The sequence below is a fragment of the Hippopotamus amphibius genome, chromosome 12 (assembly GCF_030028045.1).
Source record: "Hippopotamus amphibius kiboko isolate mHipAmp2 chromosome 12, mHipAmp2.hap2, whole genome shotgun sequence".
Classification (NCBI taxonomy): domain Eukaryota; kingdom Metazoa; phylum Chordata; class Mammalia; order Artiodactyla; family Hippopotamidae; genus Hippopotamus; species Hippopotamus amphibius.
In genome coordinates this window covers 15,779,546-15,797,653 of record NC_080197.1, presented here as the reverse complement: position 1 = coordinate 15,797,653, position 18,108 = coordinate 15,779,546, and the positions used below count along the sequence as shown (strand labels likewise).

General features: G+C 45.7%; 1 pseudogene; it reads right to left on the bottom strand.

Moving 5' to 3' along the window:
* Positions 1-1,760: 1,760 nt before the first annotated feature.
* On the bottom strand, positions 1,761-3,588 carry LOC130833603 (TBC1 domain family member 31-like; annotated as a pseudogene).
* Between the last annotated feature and the right edge of the window lie 14,520 nt (positions 3,589-18,108).

Here is an 18,108-nt window from a genome sequence, read left to right as displayed (position 1 = left end):
GAGGAGAAGCATGGAGCTGAATACGTCTCCACAGTGTGACCTCCCACCATCCCTCCCCTGGTTTCACAAACAGGGCAGCTGCCTGTGTGAGTGGACCTCAGGGGAGCTTGGAACTTCACCTACACCGCCCCGCTCCTCTGGCTCTCTCCCCAGTGGTTTTGGGATTCTTCAGTCTCATTTTGGGTACCAGCTCTGCCTTTTCCTAACTTTGTATCTGAGGACTTAACTCTGCCAGAGCCCCTGTGTCTTCAGGTGTCACCTATGATCCGTGCTGCCCACATCATGGGGTTGCTAGGAAGCAATGGAGACAATAGACATAAATTTCTTCTCCCTACAAAGTCAAAGTCCTTTGTAGTATTAATTATATGAGTAATTACATCAGATAAACCATAACTTCTTCTATGTATCAGGCAATATCCTAAGCAGTTGACACTTGTTAATTCATCTAATCCTCAAAAATCCTAAAAGAGGGGAGAGGAACTGGTAATATTTCCTCATGTTACAAAGGAGGAACTTGAGGTAACAAGAAATAATTTGCCTTAAGTCATAGAGTGTAGAGAGAGGAATCTGATTCTGTTGAAGTAGTTGGGTTTATTCCTCACTGCAGTAAGAAACAGGAATCACCTTGGAAAGCAATATGATGTCTCATTAAGAGAAGGCCAGAAAGAACTTATAGGATGTGGTCTTGTATTAGGTGATTTGGGGAGGACAGCATTTCGGGAAGCTGGCTCTGCTCTGGATGGCCGCTGTCAGGAAGTGAGGCAGTTCTCTGAATGGGTAACTTTATCTTCACTCAAAGAAGGGAAGAATAGATGGAAGTTAGAGCTGTACTTGGTAAAGAAATAACAGTTACTCAGGATTGGGGGATGCCTGGTCATTATCATGTTTGTATAATTTAGTTCATTTTGTCTGTATTCAAACATCATTACTGAATGTGCTATTTTTGTCTTGATCCATCATGGACACAGAATGGGCTTGTCTGATGTTGAAGGTTTCTGAAATGTTTGTGTTGAGTAGGAGACCCTAAGTCCCACTGTGATGCCAGGTCAGGTCTTGGAAGTCAGAGGTTGCTTTTCTCTTTCTCTATCAATCTCATAAAGTCATGATGAGAATTAAAAAATATGATATTTGTTAAATGCTTTGTACAAGTATTGGCAGAGTAATTTTTCAATGAATGTCAGATCTGATAACAAAAGGAGGAATGCTATACATATGTTATTTAATAATTATGTGTAATTATTAGTTTATAACAGTGTAATGGGAAAACGACTTGGTATTAACAAAAAATGATTGCTTCAGTAATTCACTATGTTGCTGTGTGATCTTGGGCCGGTCACTTCACCTCTCTGAGCCACAGATGCTTTCTTTGTCAAAGAGGATGATGGTATGTGCCTTAAGAAATCCCCAGGTTTGAGTCCTTTTGAGGACCATGTTGATTATGCTCTAAAGTACTTTGAACAACAGAGACCAAAGCAAATGCAAATTTTCTAGAAGCACATAGAGTTTTAGTTTCCTTGGCTCCAGACTCCTTTTTTGTTTTTTCAAAAGCTTCAATTTTTTTTTTAATTGTGAAAAGTACAATAAGCCATTTACAAGCCCCCAAACATCAGAACTATGGAGAGCATGTAATTTCTATACACACATTTTTGCATACAAAATGTTGATCTTTATAGGAATTTAAAATAAATAATCTGAAAATCAGTGTCACTGTTTGCAAAATAGCTATCTCGCTCTTTGACAGTCTCAAGGTTACCAGCCTCCTACGCAGCCAAAAGATGAGGCATTTCACATCTGTTCCATGCCTGGGTGGCGAGTCTCTGGCGGAGATTTCTCACACTCTCCAGAAGATCCCGTTCCATGGTGTCACAATGTGTTTTTCTTTGCTTTAATGAAATCTGTGTCAAGGACTTCATGTCAGAAATGCTGTTTAACTGTGAGGTTCTAGGCAAACAGCCTGAGGCGACCCATTCATCTCGGCACCTGTGCACTGCTTTATTATATGCATGGTGAGTGTGTTCTAAAGCATCATGTGTCTCCTTCTCTGGGAACTACCTTCTAGATGCATCTGAAAGAGAAGCAGCTTTTTTTTTTTTTTCCTGATTTTAAATGAAAGTCTTTTTCTTCAGCTTCCTCCCACTATTTAGTTTCCCCCTCCATCACTGCATTTAATACTTCTATTTCTTTTTCTTTTTCTGTTTTTCTGAAGGAGTTTGGCTATTTCCTGGTAACATTCATTTCAGTGTAGATCATTGCGTTTTTGTTTATGTAAAGCTTGAATTCACCAGTCAGTATTTAGACACACTTCTTCAGCTTTTGCCAAGTTTTCTTCAATTAACTTCTGAGTTTTTTGGTTCTGAGTTTGATCTGTTCCTATCAGTCTATGAAACATGTGTTCTTCAAGATCCACTTTTTGTCTATAGGCATCTGCATCTTCTCTCATTTCTTTTGCAATTGCTTCTCTAGTGAGATTCTTCTCATAAAGTCTTTTTTGTGATTCAAGTTCCAGATGTCTCATTTCTAGGCTGTTGCAGCAATTTCTCGATCTCTTGTATGTACCTTTCTCTCAAGTTCATCATCCAGTCTTCTTTGTTCCATTTCATGTTGATCTTGCTGAAGCTGCAGTAGATGCCTTCTTGCAGCATCTTGTAAGTGCATTTCCTTTACTTTCAACTCTCTGTTCACAGCAGCTAGTCTTTGTCTTTGCTGTATCATCTTCTCCTCCTCTTGTAAGAGCATTTCTCTCCTTGTTTCTTCAGCTTTAGGAAGCAGTTCCTGTTTTTGGTACCAAGCTTCATCTTCAACTCTTTGCTGGTCTACTTCAGCTTGCATGTCTTCAACTACCTGCCTCTCTCTTAAGTAATCCAATTCATCATTCCTTATTCTTTCCTGTTCCTGTGTCTGACAGTCCACAATAAACTTTGGATATTGATTAAATACTGGCTATTGCCCTTTTGTCAGTGCCACAAAAAGCATGCTGTCTGGATGAATATCAGTGGGTGTGGCATCCATGAGATGATAAACTTCTCTAATTACAGCACTTATATCCAGGTTATTCTGATCTTGAAAAAATACTCAAAATCATCCTTAAGATTACAGTTGAGCAAAGGAGCTCTGGAACATATGTTGCAGGCCACAACTGTCATCAGGAGGAAGGAGGGACGGTTGGAAAAGACATCATCGGATAATTTTAGCCATTCTTCTCTTGTCAGTACTTCTGAGAACACAGTTTCAAGAAGAGGCTGTGCATACAGCTGGGAAGTTATATCATGATTTATGAAGTGCTGCAGGAGTTCCTTGTCATGAAATGCCAAAACGTTTTCTATCATGCTAAGAGTATTGATAGGAGGATTAGGAAAATATTCAAACCAGTGTTGACACCATTGATTATAAGAGTAGCAACAACTTCAAAACAGATGAATGGTTTGTTCTGGAATAATTTTACAAACGGAAATGTCAGGAGTGGGAGATATGGTGTGTCACTAAAGATGGCGGACCAGTGAGCTAATGCAGGCAGTGTTCTCTGTAATACTCTGAGTAGTTTCCTACTTTTGATGGGGTATTTATTCTGAAGGTTGAGAAATGCCACATGAGTACCTTTATCTATAAGGTTACTAAATGCAGTATTGTTTTCAGGCAGCTGTAGCAGAGAGTGCCAGACAAACATTCTGTATTTCCTTGGATATTCACCATAGCCTTTTAATAACATTTGTAAATGCTTTTTGTTTAATCCACCTGACAACTCATTCTCTTTATTTTAAAAATTACCAGTCAGGTCTTGTGTTAATGTTCTAGTTTGTATTTTGTTTTGCCTTGATTTTGCTGGCCGCTGTACTCTTCCTGACGTTACTTTCATCTTAAGATCACCAGAATCCACTTTCCTCTTAGGCAAATCTTCAAGCACTTTCACTAGAGGAGGTGGGGGCTTATTGATTTCTTTTGTTAAAGTCTGAACTGAATATACATTCAGACTTCCATTTTCCATAATAGATGCAACATACCGTCCATGTGGGCTAATTGCTGATGAACTAATTCCTTCGTCAAGGCTCCCAACTTCAAAGAGAAGTTTACAAGTCTGTATATTAACAAATCTCATAACACCATCCTGACTTAGCACTCCAAGAACCTGATTAGAACCAGCATCAAAACTATCAGGAAGAAATTCTAGGTGGCGAATGGCTCGAACTTTGGTGGGCATCTGGATAACTCTAAATAGCTGTTTAGCTTCGAAGCACCATAAATGAAGATGATTTGATTTGCCCCCAGCAGCCAGGATTCAGCCATCTCTGGTCACACCAAACACTTTGTATAATATACTAGAGCTTTCAGGTGGAGCTGGAAATTGATATTTGCAAACAAGAGTATCACATTCCCAGGCGAAGATGGAATTATCTTTAAAACAGCTGAGGATGGTATTACTTAAGAGTAGAAAGAAAACCTTTTGTATACCCACAGATTGGAGAATATTCAGCTTTCTTTTTCTTTGGAAGGTATCCAAGTCCCATAGCTGTGCTGTGTCAGAAGAAGTAGTGATGGCGTATCTCCTGGATGCGTGCACAGAGATGGAAAACACTGATGACTCATGTCCTCACATCCAGCTGACCAGCTCCTTGGTGACTGTATTGAAACATTTAATAGAATAATCAGCTAATGCCACAAGGAATTCAGACTTCCAATGACGATTAAAGGTCAGAGCTGTGCAAGCTTGCGATGTTCGCTGAACAAGATTAAACCTGTTTCCATACAAGTCAAAAACATAGATATTTCCTTGATGTTCCCCAGCAATGAAAGAATCACCCAAGCTCTCAAAAGCCACATTCAAAAATCGTAAAACTTTGGGAGGATAATCAGAAGTGTTGTGAATGATGTTCACTATGATTCCGTCCAGAGTGGCCGGGGACAGCTTGCAGTGCCATATCTTGCTGCTCTCCTTGTTGCCCAGGTCTGTGCTCCTCCAGACTGCTTTTTTAAATGTGCTGTCGACTTTAGTAGAGAAAGGACCAAATAGCATTCATTGTCGAAGTGTCAGCTTCTAGAAGTTCACCCACAGGAAGTTCCCCCAGTGCTAGAGGAGAGCCATAGTCTGTCTTCTAAATAGGTCTCCTTCTTCCTCAGAGGTAATTGAAAGGCCTCTTGCTTCAGTGGTTGACCTTACCCAGATCCTGCCCTTTTCCCACCCCACCTTGCCTTGGGGGCCTTCCTCAGGGACTTAGCCTCAACCTGTGGGGGTGTGTGCTACCTCCATGGATTTAGCATCAGAAGTGAATTGACTTGTGAGATGTCCAGTGAGTGCTGGAGAATTGGTTGGTGTTGGTAGAGACACCATATATTTGCTTTCAGGGACCAAACCTGAACTCACTTTCTCTATAATTTGTGGCTGGGGTGAGGTTTGGGGTCAAGGGACTCTCTATTACTTGTCACTGCCTTCTCCTTGAATCTCACTGTAGTGTAATGAAGAGATCCATGTTTGATCCTTGTCCTAGTTCATGGCCCAGACCTTCTGAAACTCTTGGAATTTACTGTCTTCATAGGTCATGAGATTAGTCAAGACTGGCACCCTGGATAGCTTCCAGATAGGACTGGACTCCAAAAGTTCCCACCTGGTGATTAGAAGGTTAGAACCTTCAACCCCCAGAGCCTCTGGGGAGAGGAGAGCAGACTGAGGTAGAGTTCGGTCACCAAGAGCCAATGAATCAATCATCTTGCCTCCCTCCAACCGTCAATTAAAACCCATAAATATTGGTTTCAGAGAGCTTCAGGGGATGTGAACACATCAATGAATTGTGAGGGCGGTGTGTTCTGAGAGGGCATGGAAGCTCACCCCTCTCACTCCCCCTTTGCCCTATGCATCTTCTCTATAGGGCTGTCCCAGAGTTTTATCCTTTATAATAACTGGGGACAGTAAATAAGTGGCTTTCCTGAGTTCTGGGAGTGGTTCTAATGATTATTGAATATGGGAGGTGAGGTCATGGAACCTCTGAATTTATACACAGTTGGTCGTATGTGTGGGTGATCCTGGGACTTGTGATCAACACTGGAAGTGGGGGTTGTCCTCAGGGGCTTAGCTTCAACCTGTTGGGCCTGGGCTTGCTCTGCAGATTTAGCATCAGAAGTGCATAGCCTTTGAGATGTCCAGTGGGTGTTCGAGAATTTGTTGGTGTTGGTAGAGGCACCACACATTTGCTGTCAGGGACCAAACACGGACGCACTCTTCTCTATAATTTGTGGCTGGGGTGAGGTTTGGGGACAGGGGACTATTGTATGTGGGACGTTGCACTCAGAAGTCCTTACCAGTTATCTGCATTTTTAGAATTTCTGGCAGAATCAGGTACTTTATTAAATGGGTTTTGACATGTTAGTGTCACATCCTGATTGTACAACCCACATGCTGTGTGTCCTGGGGCAAGTCTTCTGTAGTTTCCTTACTTGAACAGGGGAATCATGTTACATGACTTCTTTGAAGGGATGACCAATCATGAAATATAAAGAGTTAACCCATTTTATGGTCAAAGATGTCCACATTCCACCAAAATGTCTTAGTTGGAAGGACTTGTCTATCGACATTTCCTCACCAACCGCCACGAAAAACTTTTAAGTGCCAAATAATGATCATTTCTCTATTATGAAACTAATGAGAAACTTGAGTGACAGCTGAGCTTCTTCCTTTCCTGAGGCAACTGCAGGGAGAGCAAGAAATGCAGTCCTTTTGTAGTTTGCATGTGGGGGCAAGACTTTTTTTTTCCAGGCTGGTACAGTATTCGTCAAAACTCTAGGCGTTTCCCCTTGTCCCCTGGTCAGACTATTATTTTATTTTCCTGTTAGGATGCAGAATGTTAGAGGTGGTCTCATAATTATATAGACATGCCCATCATCAAATAGACATTTCAGTATCAGGAATTTTACCATATCCTGTCTTTTTGGTGACTGTGCCCTTGGCATGAGTATGAAATGAGAGATTCATTCCCTTGACAGATATTTATCAAATATTTATGCTTTTTGTCCCTAAAAAACATCCTTCTTAGTGTAGGGATAGATCTGACACCACCTGGGCATCCCCCAGGTCCATTCACTTCTGTTGCTAAATCTGCAGAGGTAGCCCAGACCCCACAGGTTGAGGCTAAGTCCCTGAGGAAGGCCCCCACTTCAAGTGTTGATCACAAGTCCCCGGGTCACCCATACATGTGACCAACTGCCTATAAAATCAGAGGTTCCATGACCCCACCTCCCATATTCAAAAATCAATAGAACCACTCCCAGAACTTACTTACTGTTCCCAGTTATTATAAAGGATAAAACTCTGGGACAGCCCTATGTAGAAGATGCACAGGGCAAAGGGGGAGTGGGAGGGGGGAGCTTCCATGCCCTCTCAGAACACACCGCCCTCACAATTCATTGATGTGTTCACATCCCCTGAAGCTCTCTGGAACCAATATTTATGGGTTTTAATTGACGGTTGGAGGTAGGCAAGATGATTGATTCATTGGCTCTTGGTGACCGAACTCTACCTCAGTCTGCTCTCCTCTCTTCAGAGACCCTGCAGGTTGAAGGTTTTAACCCTCTAATCACCAGGTGGGATATTCTGGAGTCCAGTCCCATCTGGAAGCTATCTGGAGTGCCAGTCTTGACTAATCTCATGATCTAAGAAGACAGTAAATTCCAAGAGTTTCAGAAGGTCTGGGCCATGAACTAGGACAAGGATCAAACATGGATCTCTTCATTACACTACCGTGAGGTTCAGGGACAAGGCAGTGACCAGGGATGGAGGGTCTCAGAGATGGGGTTGCTGGTCTGTTAGGGTTCTGTGGGTTACTTTTATTAAAAGCTGGAAAGTAATGATTCCTTTTGAGAGTCAGTAAATATCTTTGCATTTAAAACCGTCCAAAACCCCAGAAGAAATCCAGAGAGGATCGGCAGCACACTCTCCCACCCCTGCTCCCCAGCCCTTTCTGTGGACTCCCCTCATTTTGCCCCAGCCTGTAGAGGAGACATGAGTCGGGTCTTACTCTGGCTGTGGCTGTTTTCACCCACTGGAGTGGTGGCCAGCAGGGTGCCTAGGAGGACAAGGAGGGCTGTAGAGAGGCAGAGCCAGCTCATATACATGGCCTTGAAGAAGGGGTTCTCAGGAAAGCTGGGGCTGACAGAGGTTTTTACTCCCCAGCTGAGGGGTGGGACAGGCAAAGAGGTAAGTAGTGAGGAAGGGAAGGATCTGGGGTCAGTGTTTTTCACATTTATCCTCCCCACATAACCAGGCTTTTTTCTTCTGCCTGCTGGGGGCAAATGCCCAGTAACAGTACTTCTAAGACTTGACTATGCCTGTGGGTCTTGTGGAAACACAGATTATGATTCCACAAGTGAAAATTTTGTTCTATTTCTGCCTCGTGGTGCATCCCAACACCTAGAGCAGTGCATGGCAGGTGATGGATAGTCAGGGGGTGGATGAGAGCAAACCAAGGACAGATAAGTGAATAGTACTGTGTTAGCTTAGGTCCTCCTGTTCAGCCTCCTGCAGATGTCATCACATCTGCACATGAAAGCACTTCAACCTGCCACCTGCCCCCAACCTCAAGAGGTGTGACAGAGGACACCCTCCTGCACCCATTGTGGCAGCATCTCAACTGGATGGACACAAGCTCTTTACCTGGCACTTGTCCAGGCACATGGTTAGCCTCAGACTATCTCCATCTGAGGCAAAAAGCCTGATTTTCTGGCTAGAAAAAAGAGTAAGCGGCGTGGGTGAGGGGAAGTAGGAAGCTGAACACATCTCCATAGTATGACCACCCAGCGCCCCTCACTTGGTTTTACCCACAGGTGAGCTGCCTGGGTGAGTGGATCTCAGGGCCTGGAGTGGATTTCAGGGGAACTTGGAAGCTCAACTGCAGCATCCACCCCCCCAACTCTGGTCTCTCCACCAGTGGTTTTGGGATCGGTGGACCTCAGTTCGAGTCCCAGCTCTCCCTTTTCCTAAATTTGTTGCCTGGGGCCAGAAATCTCCCAGAGCCCCACATCTTCAGGTGTCACCTCAATCTGTGCTGCCCACATTGTGGGTTGTTGTGGAAGCAATGGAGGCAATAGACATATATTCCTTCTCACTGCAAGGACATCATCTTCCCTCAGCTAAGCATTTGCCAGGACCAGTGCAAGGTAAACAGCAAGTGTCCATCCAGTTGAAAAGCTGCTGCAATAATTGCAGGAAGGTCTCCTGTGTCACACCTGTCTTCTGACTTCGGTAGGGAGAGTGAAGGGCATTGATGCCCAGATGTGATGACATCTGCAGGAGGCTGAAAAGGAGGACCTGAGCTAACACACTGCTGTTCACTTATCTGTCCTTTGAATTTCTCTCATCCACTCACTGACGGTCCATCACCTGCCATGCATTGCTCTAGATGCTGGGATGCTCCCTGAGTCAACATATTGGACAACATTCTACCTGTGGAATCACAATCCATATTTCCACGAGCCCCACAGGCATAATCAAGTCTGAGACATGCTGTTATTGGGCACATGGACCCAGCAGGCAGAAGCAGAAAGCCTGGTTAGATGGAGAGATTGCGCAATAAACTAGACTGACCCCAGCTCCTCCCCTTCTTCACTCCCCTCCTCATCACCTGATCCAACCCCTCAGCTGGGGTATGATAAACCCTGTCAGCCCCCAGCATTCCTCAGAAGCCCTCCAGCAAGGCTACGAAGATGAGCCAGCTCTGCCTCTCTGTAACCCTTCTCGTCTTCCTGGTTACCCTAGTGTCCTGCACCCCGGGGGATCAAGACAAGAGACCTGCCAAAGGTAAATTCCGGCTCACCTCTCCTCTACAGGCTGGGGGTGGGGGGAATGAGGGGAGTCCATGGAAGAAGCTGGGGAGTTGGGTGGGTGCTGCCAACCATCTCTGGATTTCTCCTGGGAATGTCAGCAGTTTGAACTCCAGGGACATTTCAGGACTATCAGTAGGAAAAAAAAATTCAAATTCAAATTAAGAAAATACATACTCCACCTAACTCTACCACATCAGGGATTCCATCTCTGAGACTCTCTATTCCTGGTCATTGCCGTGTCCCTGAACCTCAGTGTATTGTAATTAAAAGATCATTATTTGATCCTTGTCCTGGTTTCTAGAACAGACCTCTTAAAATTCCTGGAATTTACTGTCGTTTTTATGGTAATGAGATGAGTAAAGGAATGTCACCTGAGAGACTTTCAGGATGGGGCTGGTCTCCAACAAATCCCAAATGTGAATATAGAGGTTAGAACTTTCAGCACCCCCCACCCAGCACCTCCAGGAGATGAGAGTGTATTGAGATGCAGATCAATCACCAGTGGCTGTTGATTCAATCAATATGCCTATTTATTGACACCTGAATAAAAATCCAAAATATTGGGGTTCAGAGAGCTTTTGGAGTTGTGACCACATGGATGTGCTGTGAGGGTGGTGTGTTCCACTAGGGCCTGTGGGCTCTGCACACCTCTACTCCCCTTGTGCCCTATGCATCTCCTTTATTTTCCTGTCCCTAAGTTTCATTCTTCACAATAGCATGGGAACAATAAGGAAAGTGTTTTCCTGATATCAGTCACCATTTCTCTTAGTTATTGAACATGGAAGTGGGGTCCTGGAGCCTCCAATTTTTAGCCAGTTGGTCACAAGCTAGAGTGACTCCAGACCACGTGGCTGGCATTGGAAGTGAGGACAGTCTTGAGCCCTCAACCTACGGGACCTGCACCAACTCCACGGATTTAGTATCAGAAGTAAATGGAGGGATTTTCCTTGTGGTCCAGTGGCTAACACTCCCCCCTTCCAACGCAGGGCACCCAGGTTCAATCCTTGGTGATGGAATCAGATCCCACATGCTGCAAATAAGAGTTCACACGCCGCACCTAAAGATCACTCATTCCACAACTAAAGACTCTTTATGTGACAAAGAAGATCCTGCACGCAGAAGGAAACTTCCTCATGTCTCAAGGAAGATCCGAAGCCCGAAAATAGGGTTTATGAAGTTCAGGTTCCCGTCCCTCTCAAGTAGGCGGTGGACGCCCTTAAGGAACATCCCACAGGCCATAAAGAAGGTCCCGCTCACCATGAAGAGGAACCCGGCCACCATAAGGAAGATCCCGCCAGCCCCAAAGATCCCGCCGCCTGTAAGGAAGACTCCCTATAACGGAAAGATGATTCAGAAAGCCACAATGAAAGTCCAGGAGGTCTCAAATAACATCCTCCAAAGCTTAGGTAACATCCCGGAGGCTGCATCGAATATCCCGCAGGGCACAACACATATCCTGTATCCGGGTACGAATATCTTGGGGGCCACAACGAATATCCTGCACCCGGGTACGAATATCTTGGGGGCCACAACGAATATCCTGCACCCCAGTACGAATATCTCGGGGGCCACAACGAATATACTGCACCCGGGTATGAAGATCCTGCAGGCCACTATGAATATCCCAGACCTGGCAACGAAGATCCCGGACCTGGCAACGAATATCCTGCACCTGGCAACAGAGATCCTGCAGACCACAATTAAGATCTCGGAGCATACAAAAATGATTCCGGAAGTTGCAGCGAAGATGACGCACACACAAATACATAAATAAATACACACATACTTACATAAATAAAATTTTAAAAAGTAGTAAATTGACTTGTTGGATGACCAGTGCATATTGCGGAATTGGGTGGCGTTGGTAGAGACACCAAATCCTTGGCGTCAGGGAAAATTCCAGATGCACTCTTCCCTGTGATTTCCGGGCTCACGTGAGGCTCGAGGACAGGGGAGTACTGAAAGTGGGACACCGCACCCAGAAAACCGTTACAAGTTACCTGTATTTTCAGAATTCCTGCCAGAATCAGGTAGTTTATCAAATGGGTTGTGACATGATAGTATCTTGTCCTGACCCTACCACCCACATGCCCTGTGTCCTGGGGCAAGTCATCTGCAGTTTCCTCCCCTGAATAGGGGAACCATGTTACATGAGTTCTTTGAGCAGCTTACTTGTCCTAAATTTAAAGAGTTTAATCACATTCCATGGCCAGTTTTGTCCATTTTGCACCAAGATGTGTTACTCTGAAAAATTTCTCTACCTACTTCCTTTGGGCAAGAAAAAAATTTAGGCATCAAATAATGATCATTCCTCTAGTATTAAAATTAATCAGAAAGACATGGGTTCACTGAAGAGAGCAACTGCAGGGAAAGCAAGAACCAGCGCCTGTGTGAGTTGGCTCGTGGGGCTAACTAAGCCTCATACAATGTTAATAATGTCTCAAGGCCCTTTCCCTTGTCCCTTGATAGACTATTGACTATTATTTTATTATCCTCTCAGTGTGTAGAATGTTAGAGGTGGACTGAAAATTATGCAGACCGGCCCCATCATCAAGGAGACAGGAATTCAATTATATTCATTCTAATCAATGACTGTGCTTGGTGTGAGCATGAAATGGGAGATTCATTCCCTTGCCTTATAGTTATGAAGTCCCTAAAAGCACTGTTCTTGGTGCAGGGAAAGAGCTGTAGACAAAATATGGCAAAATACCTTGCCTTCTAGGAGGGAGAGAGAAGAACAAAAGGGGGGAATACTATGCTAGGTTATGAGTTTGTTGAAGGCAGAGAGTGATAAGGATAAAGGAGGCTGTGCTCCTCCTGTACACTCAGGGGCGAAACCCTCTGTGACAAGGGGGTGTTGGAGCAGAGGCTGCAGACAGAACATGCCTGGTGTAAACCAGTGAGAGAAATTACCAGGGTAGCTGGAGCTGAGTGGATGTGAGGGGAGGGGAGGGGAGGGGAAGGTGATGAGACCAAAGAGGCCATGGGACAGATCCTGACGAGCTTTGCAGGATACGAATCAGAATTTGGCTGTGGGAGAGATGGGGAGTCACTGAGGGACTGGTCATGGGAGCAATGGGACATCATCCCTGTGGCTGCAGTGTGGAGAGTGGCCTCTAGGGGCCCAAGGACAGGGACAGAGGTGCAGTGAGCAGGCTGCTGCAGTGGTCCAGGGGAGCCATGATGGAGGGTGTACCTATGCTGTTCCCTGGATCGATGCCAGTTCTCTTGAATAACAGGAATGACTTGCTCTGTTGAGGTTTCTATGGAAGCTTCATTACCTGGTCATGGTGCCTTAAGTCATTAGCCATTGATGATTGTTCAACCTCCAGCTCCTCTCCCCTCCCTTAGGTTGGGGGTGTGGGAGACTGTGGATGGAATCCATGGGGGAGCATAGGCATGAAATGTCCGAGCCTCCTGTCAGGCTGTGGTTTCCCCTGGCAACCAGAGCCCTTTCTGAGGTTAGTAGGGTCTTCCCAAAAGTCATCTACTTCACATAACAAAAGACACTTTTACTGCTCTCAGCATTTAAGAACTACCAAGGGTTTTAGGAATTCTGTGCCAAGAAAAGGATGAAGGACAAACATATATATGTCTTATTATAAGTCATAATATCAATACAGTGTCAATATTCAATTTATACAGTCCCCGTGAGGTAAGAAAAGAGAACACACTTGTATGTTTTCTTCATGACTTTCACTATTACAGCCTGATTCCTTCACACATTTTTGTTAATGGTGGAAACTTTTTACCCTACACATAAGTACAAAGAATAGTATTATAAATCCCAGGTACCCAGCTCCAATAATTGCTGACACATTGTTACCGAAATTCAAGTCCATATGCTTGACACACAGCAAGGCCAAACAATAACAAACCATTGGAGTTTGGAACAGAGAAAGGTTTACTACTGGGCCATGCAAGGAGATGGGTGGCTCGTGTCTGAAAAACCCCCACACGTGAAAGTTTTCAGCAAAGCCCTCTCATAGGAAAGGTGAGGGAGGGGCGTGGTTAGTTGTTGTAAACTTAGTGTCAGATCCTTTGTTCTTGGTGGTGGTCAGGCAATGATGTTCCTGTAAATCTCCACCAACTAAATGTTACTCTCTGCTCTGACAAGGAAAGGCAAGGTCCTAAGCAAAAATTTTCACCCTCTGAAGTCCAGGCCTGGCTAAGAGGAAAGTGTCCCCACGGGGAAGTGGTTACCCTGCCCCAGAGCATTCGTCCAGCACCCAGTCTGGGTCCTTCCACCAGTGCCCAATGCCAGCTGTGGAGGCAAAACTCAGCTGGCAGTGCCCTCAGGGCCAAGTCCCCAGACCCTGCCCAGCTGTGCTTGCTGAGGAGGCCAGGCGCACAAGACCCAACTGCTGAGACCAGCTCGGCGACTCGAGGTGAGTGACGGGTGCCGCAAGCTTGAAGAAAACACAGACACAGACTGAAGAGAAAAGTGGGACTGGGGGACTCAAGACCTCTCGGATCAAGAGCCTTGCTGATTCATCCCACGTTGCTTTTATTGGTTTCTTGGCTAACATTCTCAGGTTACTCCCATAAATAATCAAAGGCCTCACATGACTGGGGCAATTATCTTTGTTTGCCTCCTGGGTGTGAGTTGAGCAGGTGTGGATTTGAGCTGGGCGTGGAGAGCAAAACAGCCCTGGGGGCAGGAGACCTCTCTCAGATATTAGGGGTCTGTGCCCCACCCCTGTTGGCCCCTCTGCGACTGTGCCTGTCTTAGGTTGTTCCTCCCTTGAGGAATCTTACCCTTCTTTGGCTAACCAGCCATCCTTCAGGGCCAAACAGGGTGATATGAGGTGTGCAGTGAGAAAGGGGCTGCGCCCCTAGAGACGGCCAACCCTCTGCCTATGCCCCCATAGTCTCCACGCCCCGCACCCTCAGCTCCTCCACTGCTCAAGCAGGACATTCTGAATCCCATCGCTCGGCCCACATACTTTAACATTTTCAAGGTTTCAGAAAAGCTCCTGAATGTCTTCCCACACCCAACTTGCCCTCAGCCTCCTTAGGCCACCGAAACAGTGGGGGCCAGGTCCCCCAGGCTGTGTGCCATGCAAACCGCTGCTGTCCTTAGGTGGCAGAGGCAGGGATAGCCTGGGTCCAGCCAGTGGGTCTGGAGCCCTGCAGGACACACCCCCAGTCTGTTCCTTGTGCCCTTCAGCTCACCAGCTGGTCTGAGGCCTGGTGAGCTGGAGGGCTGAGGGGGAGAAGGACAGGATCTGCCTCTTACCTCACTCTACCTGAGGACCACCACTCTGCTGACTTTGGGTTCAATGCCCCTCTAATGGTCGCTCATTGACAGTTGCTCGCTTAGGGGTGGGGCCCACTGTAGTGACAGCCAATGGCTGAGCAGGACCTCTACCCAAGCAGCATTAATGTTCACCCAGTAACCACTGTATATTAATGGGGTGCGGGGAACGGAGACGAAGCAATGGTCGAATGCTAAGGCCTACATACTGCAGAGCTTTAGTACAAAATGGAGTAGTTTTTTTTTTTTTTTCTTTTTTTTTGGGGGGGTACACCAGGTTCAATCATCTGTTTTTATACACATATCCCCGTATTCCCTCCCTTCCTTGACTCCCCCCCCGCGAGTCCTCCCCACCCTCCCCGCCCCAGTTCTCTAAGGCATCTTCCATCCTTGAGTTGGACTCCCTTTGGAGAGTAGTTTTTACCTTGTCCACCAATTTTTTTTTAATTCCTTTCCGGCAGAGTTCTTTGCGGCGAACCAAAGGCATCAAACCAATTAATCTTACAGCACTTCATGAAGGAGATATAAATTTTTACATGATTACCATATCATGGTAATGACTAGCAACATTAATAATAATGTCCCAGAAAGCAGATTGTCAAAAGGCCTTTTCAATTTTACCATCCCCCACAACCCTAACATTCTCTGTGGCAAACAAACTGGTGGTTTCTGCTGTGACCTTGTAGACTGACCTGAGATAACCATCCTCATAACTGACCCAGAGTCCCTCCCATCCCAGCAGCTTCTCGCCTGACTTCTGCCTGGAGCCTCTTTACTCAGGTCCCTGCAGGCACTGGAGGATCAGGTACTGTGAGATCAGGTCTAGGCACTGTGAGATCTTCATATATGGCAGCTGCCTGAGTAAGAGGAACAACTTCCACAGGGCAGAGGACTGCATGAACACCTGCGGTTGTCATGCAGGCACCTGGGGGTAAGAAAGGGGGCAGGGCAAGGTGTGAGTGGAAAGGCTGGAGAAAGAAGTGGAGCTCAGGTGGCCACACACCATTCACCCCCGCACAGGGTCTTTTCTCCTCGCTGCCTCCCAGGAGAAGTGGCTGCAGTGTCCTGTGAAACCACACACTGAGCGCATCCTCCACTTGGCAGAAGGTCACCCCCAGAAGCCTCGTCCTGATAATCTGAGGCCACTCACATGCTCCGCCTTTCTCAGATAGGACCACTGAATCAGCCACCATACAGAGCAGGTGTGCAATGCTCCTGAGCCCCCACCTATGCTTGGAAAACGCAGTTTCTTCTTGTTGGTCATTCTGGTCCTGGGGCGGACTGTGGTTGCATTTTTGTGGGAAGTCTACCATCTGTCAGGATGAATGGTATCCAGGTTTGGGGCTTCATGGATGTCAATCTGCAAATTGCTGTTTTTTTTGTTTTTTTGTTTTTTTGTTTTTTGCAGAGGTCCTGGGACCTCGACTTTCCTGAAACTCTGAAGTTGGAGGAGGATTCATGCACGCCTAGGCTGTGGCTTCCTCTAAAAGAGTTTGGTCTCCTCTGAGTCCTTCTCAACCGCCCCCCTCAGCAGAACCCTGCCTCTTTCCTGCCTCCCCATAGGTGTACTTGCCTTAATTTTGTCTCATCCAGTATGTTTGAAGCAGCATGAGAGCAAGTCTTCTCTTTATAACCTGCACATAGCACAGTTCCTGGCATAAAGGAGACAGTCCATAAATATTAGAGGAAGGAAGGAATGAATGCAGGAGCACATTGCTGACAACCTATAGAGCCTATGGTTTGAAGCCAGGATTCTTGTCTTAACTCTCATCCTCACTGCATCCTCACCTTCACCCCCCTCCCCAACATCACTGCTCTCTTTGTGGGTGGCTAAGGTGGAATTTCTGGCATCCAGTTCTCTGCATCAGTGGTGGCATAGGTGTTTTCAATAAAGAAGCTCATTTCCTCCATAATTTTGTTCCAGATTTTCCTTTCTGTGGCTTTAAACCATCTGTCTATTATTTCAATAAATTCATATTAAAATTAAGCTAACTGGAGTGGTTTCTGTTGTTTGCAGCTAAGAACCTTAACCAATAGGGTCCCTGGAAATGCTGGTCCTTCACACTATTCTGCAGAGCAGTGGGCACCTCCTCTTTTCCTGTCCTCAACCTGGGCCTTATCAGATATAGGAAGCAAACACATTAAAGCACCGTCTACCTCTTAATGGCCACCTGATGCTACACAAAAAAACCGGTTGACAGATGCCACAAAATGAAAGCTTTTGTCCTTTACTTCCTGTGCCAGGTCAAATTTGGGTGCAGAATGTTCTCCTGGGCTCTCAGAACAAGAAAGGAAGGAGCATGAGTCTCAGTTGTCCAATTTTTCCGAGGAATCCCCTTGCCCGAGGTCATATGTGAGGAGAGGGCTTGTTACTCCAGTTAAAGAAGGGCAACTACCCTTTTAGTGTGCCAGGCTCTGTGTTAGCATTTTGCCTGCATTCTTCTACTAATCCTTCTAAGAATCCTTCAAGGGAGGAAAAAGCAGCATGGAGATGTCACTTAGCTGCTGCCTGAGTTTCCCAAGACAGCAGATCCCAGTTCTCCCAAGTAGAGCAACTTTGACAAGATTTTCATGCTCCTGCCTCTGGAAAGATGTGGGGTGGGGGCATCTTTGGAGAACAGAGAGTATCTGTTTAATTAGAAATGAGGAACTTGAGGCATAGGGACCACAACAAGCATAGTATTTAAATAAACAAGAACAGAGATGGTACTGGTGCTGTTACTCACTCTTTGAATTCTTGGGGGGAAATTTCAACATTTCTGAGCTTTACTTTCTGTATTATAAAATAAGGATAGTGTTTGTAATTAATGGTTCTAGCTAGTGACCAGCAGAAACACCCCTTCCACAACAGAGTATTTAAAGAAATGAGAGGAACTTCCCTGGTGTGGTCCAGTGGGTAAAGCTCCACCATTCTGATGCAAGGGTCCTAGATTCCATCTGTGATGGGGAACTAGATTCCCCATGCAGCCCACAACTAAAAAGTCTGCATGCCCCAACTAAGAGCACGCATGCCGCAACCCAAGATCCCGCATACCCCAAGGAAGATC